General features: G+C 44.0%; 1 protein-coding gene across 5 annotated transcripts in view; it reads left to right on the forward strand.

Moving 5' to 3' along the window:
• Positions 1-1148: 1148 nt before the first annotated feature.
• PHC2 (polyhomeotic homolog 2) overlaps positions 1149-14009 on the forward strand; it is a 103452-nt gene continuing 90591 nt past the window's right edge. The window contains exon 1 of one of the 5 annotated variants that reach the window (XM_059070887.2): positions 1149-1260. The gene's annotated coding sequence lies outside the window, so the exon portion shown is untranslated. Of the gene's footprint in view, positions 1261-1404; positions 2057-14009 lie in introns of those variants that run through there. The other 4 variants (XM_059070880.2, XM_067012084.1, XM_067012079.1 and 1 more) reach the window with 4 other exon arrangements.

Genomic DNA, 14009 nt, shown 5'->3' on the forward strand with positions numbered 1-14009 from the left:
TGTCCTTAACCCACTTGCGGGGGTGACTCTATTTTCTTTTAATATTTAGCCTCTGTGACCTTAACACATATCACTTGTCATGTGATATTTTATAGGATTAAGAGAGAACATGGTCACATCTTAAGAGGAGAGGAGAGAAAGTTCTGTTAGAGAAGGGGTTCTAAAGTCCAAGTCTAAATTAAATGAACCTGGTACAATGAGACTCGATGAGACTAGCTTTGGAGGCAGATAAACCTGGATTTGAACCCTCATCTTCTACTTCTTAGCTGTGTAACCTTGGGCAATTTGCTTAACTTCCCAAAGCCTCAGTTTCTCAATGTGTAAAATAGTCATAGCAATACCATCATGTTGAGAAGATTGAATTTAAAAGTTTATAAAGTAGCAAGCTTGAGTGTAAATCATAGTAATTAAGCACTAGTTCTTAATCGCTGTTTGACCAAAGACAGGTCACCATCACCTCTCTGGGCCTCATTTCTCCTCATCTGCTATTTAGCCGTAATTGTTCGGCCTACTAACCTCAAAGATCATTGTAAGGAAACACTAAAACACTGTACAAAGTTTCTATAAGGATTTTCTCAGCTACTTGGTACACCTGGAATTGTGAGGAGGTGCTGGGAGACCACTGCTGGATAACTCAGGAGAGTCTGGGGGCCTGAAGTCAGAAATGGTCTCAGATCTCCAGTTCTGTCATTCAGTGTGGCTGTGTGACTTTCGGTGAGTGACCTACCGTCCCTGAGCCTCCTCTTTCCCTTCTATCAAGTGGGGTTAATAGTACCGACATCACAGGGTTATCCCGAGAATCATATTCTGCAGAAAAGTGCTAGGCACGTGGTAAATGCACGATAAATGTCTGCTGAATCTGAATCCTTCTGAGAGGAGCCAAATTCAGCCCCTCTCCTTCCGCGGGGTGGGAAACGTGCGGATGCCTCCACCGGGAGCTCAGGTAGGGGAGATGCTCTGTGCCTCCCCACTCCCCACTCCCCCGCCCTCCCAGCCGTTGCCGTGGCCACCGGTTCAGGCCCGGAGCAGCACCTGGGCGTGTTCAGCCCAATCCCCGCCTTCCCAGAGTGACCATTGGCTGGAGACGCCACGTGATGCACGCTGGTATGCTAATATATGGTAATCGCCCCCACGCCCCTCCTCCCCAGGCCTTGGCCGAGTAGCCAGCAGGGTGCGCGGCGCCGAGCCGAGGGGGCGGGCTGAGGGGCGGCCCCCGGGAGAGAGCGGCCAGGTGGAGGAGGAGCGCGAACGCGACCGCAGGTAACGGGCGGGCGCGTGCGCGCTGGGGCCGGCTCGCGGCTGACTTGCAGCGCGCGGGGCACTTGGGCCGTCGCTCTGCCGGCTTAACCCTTTGGGCACTCAGCTGTCACGGCCGGGCCGGGCCGCGCGGGGCGGGGCATTGCCGTGGGCACCGGCCGGCAGGCGGCGGCGGTCCGACCCGGGATCCGCGGTGGAGGCCGAGCAGCCCAGACCGGCGGATCGACCGGCCGCAGCGCGCCTGGGGGCCGCGACGCAGCCGAGGCTAGGGCTGCGGGGAAGCTCCGAGGCCAGGGCTTGCGGGAGGCTGCGGGGTAGCTGCTGAAGTACCGGCACTCGCGCTGTTTCTCGGGTCGCCGAGCCCCTCCCGCGCAGAGGCCCGAGCCTCAGCAGCCCGTGGCCTTGCGCGGCCTGCGTCTCCTCCGCGCATCCCGCAGAGTGCGAGGAGACCCAGGGGTCGTGCCTGACCTCGGCGCCCCTCCCCAGCCGCGACCTGACAGTCCAGCCGCCGGCACTTTTGACCCGGAGTCAAGCTGGGGCCCCGGTGGGACGAAGGCAAGAGTGGTGCTTGGGGGCCAGCAGCCAAGGGACCTGGGGATTTTCGGTGCAGGGAGGAGCGGACAATCCCCTAAAGGAAAGGCAGGCCCCAAGATTTGTCAGGTTTCAGAAGGAGGGATGCCCAAGAAAGGCACTGGCCCCTTGTTTTCTATGCTGGGTGATGACCTGACACTCATGGGAAAAGGTCACTGCTGGACACCTGGATCGGGTCTGTCATGTCCAGAGGAAGCGGCTGTTTTGCGTGAGTTTCTAACAAATTTTTTATAAGGCCAGGATTAAATTCATCTTTCACCCTCATCCTCCTCCGAGGTCTGCTACAGAAGTGTGTTCTTTTAATTACCCACCCCCCTCACCACCAATTCACCAAGACTGGTGGCAGCTTTAGGCTTACAGTGTAATTTAGCTTTCACTACAATAGAAATGGTAGGATGGGCCATGTGCCACTAATATTAAGCTTGCCCTGGGAGCTTCTCGGAAGTGTGTGTATGTGTGGGGGGAGGGGGTGTTTCTATCACCAGTGCAGATGAAAAACTGGCTACTGTGCCAGTGATATCAGTAGAATTTCCTTTATGAGTCTAAAGTCCTTTCTTCTAAATCAAGGAAGAATGTGGTTACACATGTAAAGTACCAGGAACCAATTTGATTTTTGCAAGTGAAGTGCAAATTGCACTTTCATGTTGCTCTTGATGTCTTCTATCACACAGCAACAAACTCTTGCTGTTTGCCAGGCACTCTGCTATGTCTTGGGGATGCAAAGATGAATAAGATAATTAGTCCTTGTCCTCCAAGAAGTAGTGGGAGAGACAAATAAAATTGCCAGTAAAAGTGATAACAGCATAATAGATGTGTACATAAAGAAGCACAGAGGAGGGAACAATTAGCTGTCTGAGAGGATCCAGGAAGGCTTTCCAGAGAAAAACATGTTTAAGGTCTTGAAGGATGAATAGGAGTTTGCCTTGCAGAGAATATTGGGAAGAACAGGAAGGGCAGCCAAAGCAGAGGAAACTGTAAATACAGACACTTAAGGAACATGGTATCTCTAGGCAATGGCTTTATGGTGCAGCCATGGCCTTTTTCCTTTCTTGATAAAGTAACCTAGAATTTCTAATTCCCACCACATTTTCCAGTGAAAATGCAGCTGTAGCTCCAAGGTAGAGGGGTGGAAAACTGGGCATAGGTGTGGCACTCAGAGGCATCATCCCAGGAGGGCAAGTCTAAACCATACAATAAGGGAGCAATATGGGTCATAGCCAGGGAAGCCATGCTGAATGTCAAATCTGTGAGGTCAAATTTGTGAGACCTTGGGCAATGAGTAATCAGATCAGAAGCTGGAAGGATCTGGACCGTGATATGGGTCAGGACAAGCAGTTTGGGACTGAGGCCATGAGTCATGCAGAGATGATAGAACTTGCTGTTAGTGGTGCCAGCCCTGGAGAGCGGGGTTGGATCTGACAGCTTAAAGCAACTGCAGAAAAGGACAGCACCATCTCTTCAATAGAATATTTCCAGTACTTCCTTCTTTCTGTTCTCTTTCCCTCCTTACTATTATCATCTTTTGATCCAGTTTCCATGCATGATTCACTTTTACTAGGCTTCTTTTACTGAGGTCTTAGCTACCAGAGCAAAGAAAATCCTGTTCTGCTGCCTTAGCCTCCACTTCTAGAACTATAAATAGTCCATTTAACCTAATAAGCCATCAATTTAGCCAGCCTATTTTTACTTCCTGACCATTTGGAAACAGAGCAAGGATGGGCCCAGAGGTGGTAAAGTAGACCTCATTCCCAAAACTCACCTAATGTTTGATTCAGATAACAGCCTTTTAACTTTGCTTAAACCAAAATTTATTTTTAGAATGGCTCATGGTGAATTTTTGGCAAATACCCCATCTTGAACTCAATTACAGATCAAGCCTCATAAAGAATGTGACACTGGGGGGATATGCCTAATGTGGTCTGCTGAGATTGACAATTGCTAAGTAAGTGCTGAAGAATCACGGGTGCTATTTAAGCAGTCTTCTCAATCAGCACCTGCTTGTGTGTAAATACTGTGCTGTATTTGTGCTTTGAAAGAGACAGGAAAATGAGAGAGGTAGTGCAGTCCGGGGATTATTCTCAGCTAAACAAGGATTCAGATCCCAGTTCTATCAGTTACTTGCTGTGTGACTTGGACATGTTATTTGACTTTGTTTCTTCATCTGTAATAATGCCACCTACTTCATATACTTGTGAGGATTCAATGTAAAGCAATTCTTCCGTAAATTTTCAAAGTGCTAAACGTATGACATTGTAGGAGTTGAAAAAAGAGATCATTGTGGACTATGCTGATCAAAAAAGGCTTTTTTCAGAGACATGGTGGATTTTGTTATATAGAGAAGGAAAGTGGGAGGGATTTCTGGATGGGAAAATGTTCATAAAACACAGGACTGGAATATGGAGGAAAGTTTTCAGGGATCAGTTGATAAAACTGACCAATGTGGCAAGATCAGAAGGTTTAACTAAAGAAGTTGTAAGATTGGAAGGGTTGCTTGAAGCCAGATTTTAACAGGCATTAATGCTGAACTAAGGAGTTAGGACTTTATCCCGTACGATGGAAAGTCTGAAGATGTTTGGTTAGGGAAGTGTGTGCTTATAAAAGTAGTATTTTATGCAGATTCTCAACAACAATGTGGAGATTAAACTTTAGTAGGGATAGAAAGAGAACTGTACAGCCAATTAGCAGGTTATTTGAATAGTTTAGATATGAAGGGATAAGGGGTTGAATTCGGGTGATGGCAGTGAAAATAGAAAGAGATAGGTTCAATAAGTATTATAAAGGACACATGAACAGGACTCTGACTGATAGATATGGAGGACAAGAAATAAGGAAGAATCAAATATAGCCTTGAACATAGGTGAAAAGATCAACAGAAATAGGACAGACAGAAAGAAAAGCCAGTTCGGGAGAGAAGAGGAAAAGCCAAGTGCTAGATCTCTTGAGGTGGCACGGGAATTTATAAGTGGATGGATCCCCAAAATATTTGGAACTGGTGGGGGGGCCTAGTGTTCAAAAGAGAGAAGCCAGAGAGTCTTATACGTAGGTGATCATTGAAGCCGTGAGATTAGCTTAGTTCCCACTTAGTTGTTAGCGGTACAACAGCATAGAAATAGAGGTGTAGAGGACCAAGGCTGGAAAATGGAGATTGCCCACATGCAGGGAGGTAGGAAGAAGAAATGGGGTCAGTATGGTGAAAAATAAGGAATATCAGAGAAGCAGAAGAACCATCTAATTTATTCACCCAACGAATGCATTCTCTTCACGATCATTTATTTATGTACCTGATAGATGCAAGGCCTATTAGACATGCTCTTAGCCGTGAGGGTAAGTATCACAGAAGTGAAGCGAAGAGAGGGTTTCGAGCTGGAGGGGTTGGTCAGCAGTATGAAATGTTCAGAAAAAATGTGGGAAATGTCCATTATATCCCAACAGGGATCATTGGTGACTTTTTGAAAATAATAGCTTCAATTCCATGGGGGATGGCCATAGGGATATTAAATGCCAGATTACAGAGAATGGGGGCATGAGATGTGGGTAAGAAATGGAGACAGCATGTAGATCACCCTTTGTATGTTTGGCAGTAAAAGGAAAAGAGAAATAAGAGGTTAGAGAAGGCGGAACAGTCAAGCAAAAGATTTGCTGCTCCCTATCTGCTTCATTAATCTAGTTGCCCTAAAATATCATTCTCATTCTTTCATATCCTCGATAGCAGTTCAGCAATTCGTTTCTTAAACTTACTGCTTTGAGATTTACCCGCACATTTCATTTAACAATAATAAGATAGCTACCATTTATGGAGTGCTTACTGTGTGTTAAGCACTTTGTATACATTCTATTCACTATCCCATTTAATCCTCACAGTACTGGGTTACAGCCATACAACCTCTTGGAAGCATGGAGCGGCTAAATAAACTGCCTATGATTGCATAATTTTTTAAATAAATTTATTTTATTTATTTATTTTTGGCTGCATTGGGTCTTCGTTGCTGCACACGGGCTTTCTCTAGTTGCAGCGAGCGGGGACTACTCTTCATTGTGGTGCGGGGGCTACTCTTTGTTGTGGTGCGTGGGCTTCCCATTGCAGTGGCTTCTCTTGTAGAGCTTGGGCTCTAGGCGCCCGGGCTTCAGTAGTTGTGGCTCGCGGGCTCTAGAGCGCAGGCTCAGTAGTTGTGGCACGTGGGCTTAGTTGCTCTGCGTCATGTGGGATCTTCCCAGACTAGGGATCAAACCAGTGTCCTCTGCATTGACAGGCAGAATCTTAACCACTGCACCACCAGGGAAGTCCCTGCTCACATAACTAATGGGGGCAAAGATGGAATTTGGACCCAGCTCTGACTCTCAAGCTCAACAAAAGGACCATACTATACTGTCCCTGAAGGCAGGGCCAACGTCATGGGTATGTGACCTGTGTAGTCTCCCAGGGCCCTGCATTTATAAGGGCTCCACACTCAGTTTAATGCTCTGTTGTTGCTGTCTTGAAATTCTTAATAATTTTTTAACAAGGGGACCTGCTGTTTCATTTTGCACTGGGCCCCACAAATTATGGAACCAGTTCTACCGGAAGGTATCAGTATTCCCTCCTAAAGCTGGGAAAACATTTTGTGCTGTATAATTCCTTTTGGTTGCATAGCCTAAAGTCCTTGCTGTGTCATAGCACACGATCACATTTTCCTGTCTTCTCATTTTGGACTCCTGGTATAAAGGGCAAAAGGGGGATGTTTGGAATTTCAAGTATAGAGCCAGTAGGAAAAGAATAGAGAATAAAGAGGCAAGGAATTATTTACCCAGAATGGCTTCTGGAAACTCACCCATCATATCATGAGAGAATTATTGGAGAGAGTTACTGTCCCGATTGTGTTGTTACTCCCAATTTAAATAAGAAATGGTTAATTTCTATTTCTTGGCTAGTCAGATGTTCCCAATTGGTAGGAAGCTAGGAAGACCATTTCTCAACCTACCGAAACAGAAATTGGGTTTGAACAGGTATCATACAAATTGCCCTGATCTGATGCCTTTTTAGCCAGACTGGTGCCCATACCAGGGACTGTCCAGCAGGTTTGAACCATGTGGCCCTGTTCACCACATTTGTCTTGAATGTTCGTGTCCCACTCTTCCCTTTTTTTTTTTTTTTTTTTGCGGTATGCGGGCCTCTCACTGTTGTGGCCTCTCCCGTTGCGGAACACAGGCTCCGGACGCGCAGGCCTAGCGGCCATGGCTCACGGGCTTAGTTGCTCCGCGGCATGTGGGATCCTCCCGGACCAGGGCACCAACCCGCGTCCCCTGCATCGGCAGGCGGATTCTCAACCACTGCGCCACCAGGGAAGCCCCCCTTTTTTGCCCATTCTATTCCTTCATCTACCCGTATGGATCATGAAAACGAGAAGCACTTATTTCTCGATATTGTCTCACTTTTGCTTTATAATCACTACTTGGAACTGACAACAAACTAAGTTTTTCTGCTTTTCGTGGTTATCGCTCTCTCAAAAATAGCATTTACTCATCCCCAGGCTCCTCCCACTCCGGGTCTCTCTGAGTAATCATTTGACCGGGTGCTGACCCAAGTCCTGACACCACTTGATACTAGCTGACCACATGACCAAGTCCTAACACCAGCCAACCTAGATTCCTTTGCAAAGGTTATCAGGCAAGGTTGAGTTTGTGTTGCCATCAACAACGTCATTCGCATCCCAGAATAAGAGTGCTTACTCTCACTTTCTGCCCCCATCATGGATCAGGTGAGCCTAAGAATATGTGAGATTAAAAATATGAAGAGATTTAGAGTTTGCCCTATGGTGTACCTCATGAAAGTGTCTAAACAGCCAGGTGTTCTCCGTGGTCTCCTAGTTGTGCTGCTGGCAGAGCCTCCATAAGGCACTGTAGTAGTTATTGCCATGGAACAAATTATCAAATTTATCAGCTTAAAACAACAAACTTCTGTGTCTTTTAAGATTCAAGTATTACAGGGCTTCCCTGGTGGCACAGTGGTTGAGAGTCCACCTGTCAATGCAGGGGACATGAGTTTGAGCTTTGGTCCAGGAAGGTCCCACATGCCGCGGAACAACTAAGCCCGTGCGCCACATCTACTGAGCCTGCGCTCTAGAGCCTGTGAGCCACAACTACTGAGCCCAAATGCCACAACTATTGAAGCCCACGCGCCTAGAGCCCCTGCTCTGCAACAAGAGAAGCCACCGCGATGAGAAGCCCGCGCACCGCAACGAAGACCCAATGCAGCCAAAAATAAAATAAAAAGATAAATAAGTTAAAAAAGAAAAGATTCAAGTGTTACATCTCAGAAGCATTTCCCAACTGACTTTTAATGAATTAGTATCCTTCCTCTCTGATCTTCTGCTACGCTTTTAACGTCTCATTATAGCACTTACCACATTGTTGTAATTGCCAAGGACCCTGTCTTTTCCTATTCATAGCTTCAATTCCTAAAACCGTTCCTTGAACATAGCAGATACTCAATAAATGGTTGTTGAATATACTTAAGAATGGCTTGTACCTTTATATAATTTTTACTCTATTCTTTAGAAAATATACGTATACTGTGAAGTAACTGGCTTTGTGCCCTACGATAAATACAGCCTTCATCTCCCTATCTAGAAGCTCATGTATCATGGTTGTTGAAGGTGTAAAGAAAACATCATAGAAGTCAAAGACTTCTTGACTTGACAGCTTACCTTCTCCAAGGAGGACTTCTTGAGCTTTTTTCTGTCTGTAAGTCCCTGCTCCATCCATACTCTGAAACCAATTCTGGCCCTTGTAGGAAATTATATAATGAGCCCCTAGCCCAAAGATACTTGATTCAATAACAAAGCCAACACTGGTTCACTAGCTAAATATCTTTATGTAAGCAGGATCTGGGTCTGACTTATCCACTGCTATATTCCCAGCACCAAGCACTGTGAGATGCTTAATAAATACTTGGCGAATGAATTAATGACGCTCCATTCTCGATATTCATATCCCATTCCTTTACCCGGGTCCTGAGCTCTGATCACCCAGAGTCTTAGGCCTGAGTTCATCATTTCACAGGGCCCAGACTTTCTGTGTTGGTCCTTGACTCATCTCTTCCTGCACCTTATCACAGCTGATCTTGCTTAACTCAGAACTAACTAAGGTACCTCTTCCTCTCTTGACCTTCCTAACTAATAGTATTGGCCAGATGCCCTTTAGGAGAATCTTCTTTTCCTTACCTATAGCCAGAAGTATCCAGCATACATATTTGATGTGTTTTAAAATTTTTGAACTGAAGAGAATTACATTCGGTTTTGGCCAAAAGCCAAGTTCCAAGATTTTGTAAGTCTGTTCAACTGATTAACTTGTAAGCTTCAGCAATTCAATGCAAATTAGTTTTTATACCAACCGGCGAATCAAGGGAGGGGAGGGAATTAAGTGAGTGCGTAAATATGGTTACCAGGGAAACTTTTCCTGACGGAAGAGGGAACCTCACAGGAATTTGTACAGGCCCAAGAAACCAGTGTAACCTGACCTTTCTGTGTTCTCTTTCTGATGGGGGAAGAGAAGGACATAGTAAACCATGGGTACAGATAAAGGTGGCTTTAGGCTTTTCTAGAGACTTGAGGAGTTAAGTTCTCCCTCTTGAAGCGGGACTGAATATTTTCTCTAGGGGAAAGATGACTATTATAAGGCCCCCTTTCCTTCTGAGGAAACATCTGGAAATGCGGAGCTTCTCTGAAGCTGTCTGTGAAATAGTTTTCATTCATTCAGCAAATATTTATCCAGCAGGGAATATGCTTATAAGAGTTGGAGAACAATATGAAGATATTGTACTGCACCTAGTGGATGTTCCTTAAATTTTGTCTAAATTAATTTTTTGAGTGGAGGGTGATATGGACTTAAATATTTAATGCTTTTTTAAAGAATAAAATTCTGTAGAAAAAGCATAAACACAATTGTATCTTCTGCCACATCTCTATTCCCAGATGATCACTCCTGAGAAAAACCTAACTCGTTGATCCATAAAGCCACACCCCAAGGTGGATGTCATCTAGTGACAGTGTCCTCTAAATTATAGGTGTTGTACAGTGAAGGACAGATCCATCTCCACAAATCCATCTCCTTGATGGCCCAGATCACAAGAGAACCTTCTGATTTTAGCTAAAAATGGTGAGTGGTTTAGGGTCTATTCTTGGCTGTAAAATGCATTTGGATTGAAATCTGCAACATTGTCCCATACCCGAGGCCTACTGTTCAGTGTCTCCTTTTATACTTGAATATACTGGAGTTTTGTACTGTACACGGTACCTTTCACCGGGCTGCAGAGAAGCAGTAGAGGGTCATGGTTAACAGCACAGACAGGAGAGCCCGCCCTGCCTCTACCCGTCATTAGCTGTGATCTTCACAACCCTCTTCAAGTCATCACCCTCTTTGTGCTCCATCTTCTTGGGTATATGGAGATAATAAAATAGTACCTGCCTGGAAGGATTGTAGAATTAAACAGATTAATACGTGTGACGTGCATAGTAAGTACCTTTTACTATTTCCTGTGACCTCCTGGATACAGGGTCGATTGCATTTCAAGGAGGATACTGTTGAGATATAGAGAGGTATGATAATTTCCCTAAAGTTGTGCACTAAGTTTGGGCCCAGATTATTTTCATCCTTAATTTAGCACTGAAAATTCCCATTCTACTTAGTAAGAGACAGAGAAAATGAGAATTAGAGTATGAGAGAGGAACTTGGCTTTTGGAGCATTTTGAAATAGGGGTTACTTCACAGAAGATGGTGACACTAAAGTGTATGAAGATGAAATTGCTTTCTCAAAGGCACAATGAGTGTGAGAAATGGTTGGGAATAATATAAGATAGGGAATATCATACTGGGTCAGGCCTGTAGGTATAGCCAGCCTCAAAATCTGTCCCTGATCATGGTAACAAAGGACAATTAGAGGGGAGTATTGTAGCTGCCATCAAAACAAACCCTTCTAATTATAGGGATGGACCTACCCATCCCTAAGTGTCTTTTAGTATCCTGCCATGTCTCTTTCACCCAAGTACTTAAGCTTTATTTCTACTTCTGGTCTTTAAAATATGTTCATTTTTTCCACACACATTTTTCAAGCTTCTGTACCCACATACTAATAGCTAGGGATATGAAGAAGACTCAAACCCAATCCTGGCAGCCCAGAAGTTTATGAGGGAAGACAGACATGGAAATATCAATTATGGTATTGTACTTAGTGCCATAATAGAAGTATAGACAAGGTGTTTTGAAAGCTTAGAGGGGGGATCACTTAGTTCTGCTTAGAAGTGTCACCTTCTGGAGAAAGATACATTTGAGATGAGGAGTCCCTCAGGCAGACAGAGCACCTCAGAGAGGAGGGGTAGCATGTGCAAAGGTGGGGCGTGTGTGTGAGAGCACAGTACACATGGGGGATTCCAGTAACCCCACATGACGGGAGCATGACGTGTGACTCGGGCAGGGGCAGAAACGGGCTGAAAAGTAGGTCAGTGTCAAACACAGAAGGCTGGTTTCCAGGCTAAGGAATTTGGACTTCGTGTCAGAGGCCATGGGGAGCTGTTGAAGCATTTCAGGAGAAGCGTGATTAGATTCTTTTCAGAGGCTCACATTCCCAGTGTGGAGGCTGGTTTGGACAGGAGTGAGAAAGGAGACAGAAGCCTGGGATGAGAAGGGAACCTCTAGCTCAGCTTCTCCTCTACTGCCAGTATTTTTACTATTGCATATGTACATTTCCATTTGTTCCTTCAACCCAGATTTATTGATGACATGCAGGGTACTGGGCTAACTGCTAGGGGTGTCAGATCAACAGCCATCCATATCTTGGAATTGCTTGCAGTGTTTTCTTTGTCCTGAACCAAAGCTTTCTTGAGTTTTGAGCTTTCCTGGTCTATCTTCTACTTCATCCCAGTCCCAGTGGTGTCTGGGGTGTAAAAAGGAGTTGGTGTGTGTTTATCTTGTCTGTACTCTTCATCACTTACTGTCCCCACCGTACCTCCTTCCTCTCAATCCTCTCATCTCTCCAGAGCGCAAAATTCCAATCATTTAATGAATTCCTGTAGAAAATGAATCTATTACATCCCTTTTTTAGACTTCGCTATTTAAATTCTTAACTTTCTCTTGTTTCCCCCAAACCTCAAGTGCTGTATGTTAGCACTCTTGGTCACACATCAAACTCTTCGGCCCCTACTTCCTGTGCTTTACTGGCTTATAAAATCCTTACTTTCTTCATTCTTCTTTTCTTGTTTCCTCAAAGATGTACATACCAGAATTGCAGATTGCATTATTGGCTTTGCTTTTCCTTTGTGGTGTTAGGCCCTTTCACCCATGAGATCACAGTCCCTAAAGGGAAAACTCCTCTACTCCTGAAAATTAATAAATTGAAGATGAAACAATATTTCTGTTTGTAATAGAATAGTAGAGTTTTATGAGAAATAGTAGTATTTATTACATAATAATAAATTATGATTATAATTTACCGAGTACTTATTAATATGTTAATTTCCATGCCAGGACATTATGTGAGTTCTTACTTAATCCTCACGGCAACTGTAGGAGGCAGGTACTCTTATTACTCCCATTTTACAGGTGAAGAAACTGGCCCCAAGGGGTGAAATGATTCGTCCACCGTCATATCACTAATACAGAATAGAGGCAGGTCTCGAACTCAGGCCTGTCTGATTCCAGAAGTGAAGTTCTTCACTACTGTGTAGTGCAGGGTAAATGTGCAGGGTCTGAGAGGGGGTACCCACGGTCATTAAGAGTAAGCCAATTATTTTCAACCTTCCTTTAGTCATAACTATCATCATCAAATCTAGTTTCTCCCAATTTTCTTGATTTTTAATAGTCATTTTAATAATCTATTTTATTTGGATCACAAAACGGCACAATAAGTTTCTAGTAACATCCCCTGCCCCGCAAAAAGTCTGTAATGTTTATCATAATTTTAAAGGTTTGAGTTTGCATGTTATGTTATAGAGGTGTTATAGTTCACTGTAGATGCTATGCTGACAGTTTGGGGACCTACCTCCAGGTGGATAGATTGTGCCTTGGAATATAGTTGCATATCCTAACAGGTTTGTTGTAGAGGTAACTAGATGTCCTTTCTAAACATTTTTTTTAATTTTTATTGTAGTATAGTTGATTAACAATGTTGTTTAAAATGTTGTTTATGTTGTATTTCCACACAAGATCAATCTACCCCTGGTGATGAGTGTAGCAGGCTGAATGATGGCTCCCAAAGATAATTAGGTCCTAATCCCTGGAACCTATAAACAATACTTGTAAGGAAAAAGGATCTTTGCAAGTGTGATTAAGTTAATGATCTTGACATGGACGGATTATTCTGGATATCTGAATGGTCCCTAAATGCAATCACACATGTCCTTATAAGAGAGAAGCAGAGGGAGAGTTGACACACACAGGAGATAACACAACCACAGAAGCAGAGATTAGAGTGATGTGACCACAAGCAAAGGAAAGCTGGCAGCCACTAGAAAGTGGAAGCGTCCAGGAATGGATTCTCCCTGAGAATTTCCAGTGGTGTGGCCTTGCCAACCCCTTGATTTTATCCCAGTAAAACTGATATTGAACTTATGGCTTCCAGGACTATGAGACAATAAATTTCTGTTGTTTTAAGCCACAGAGTGGTCATTTGTTATGCCAGCCACAGGGAATTAATATAGGGGGAATAGTTACCTCTTGTACTGCTTAGTTCATTTTGAGGGCAAATATCATTACTTAATAAAGGTGACAACCAACTAATATAATGTGTATGATAATAATAATTTCAGCAAAAACTTGTGTAGTGCTTACTATGTGTGAGGCACTATTATAAGCATTTAAATGTATTTACTCATTCAGTCTTCATAACAACCACATGAGGGGGTTTCTATCATTATCTCCATTTATAAATGGGAGCTTTGAAACACAGAAAAGTTAGGTAACTTGACCAAAGTTATATAACTAGTAAGCAGTGGGTCTAGGACCTGAACTCAGGCAGTCTAGCTCCAAAAAGTCCACTTTGCACTTGGGAGGCATTCAACAAAGGACAGTGGGACAATGTCTAAAGCCTTTTCAAGCCTCTGGCCACTTCCTCTCCATGTTTTCTGCTGTGTTCACTGCATTTGTCTTCCTCCATGTGTTGTCCTTTATCTTTAATATCTTTTCTTTTTAAA

The sequence above is a fragment of the Kogia breviceps genome, chromosome 1, assembly GCF_026419965.1.
Source record: "Kogia breviceps isolate mKogBre1 chromosome 1, mKogBre1 haplotype 1, whole genome shotgun sequence".
Classification (NCBI taxonomy): Eukaryota; Metazoa; Chordata; class Mammalia; order Artiodactyla; family Physeteridae; genus Kogia; species Kogia breviceps.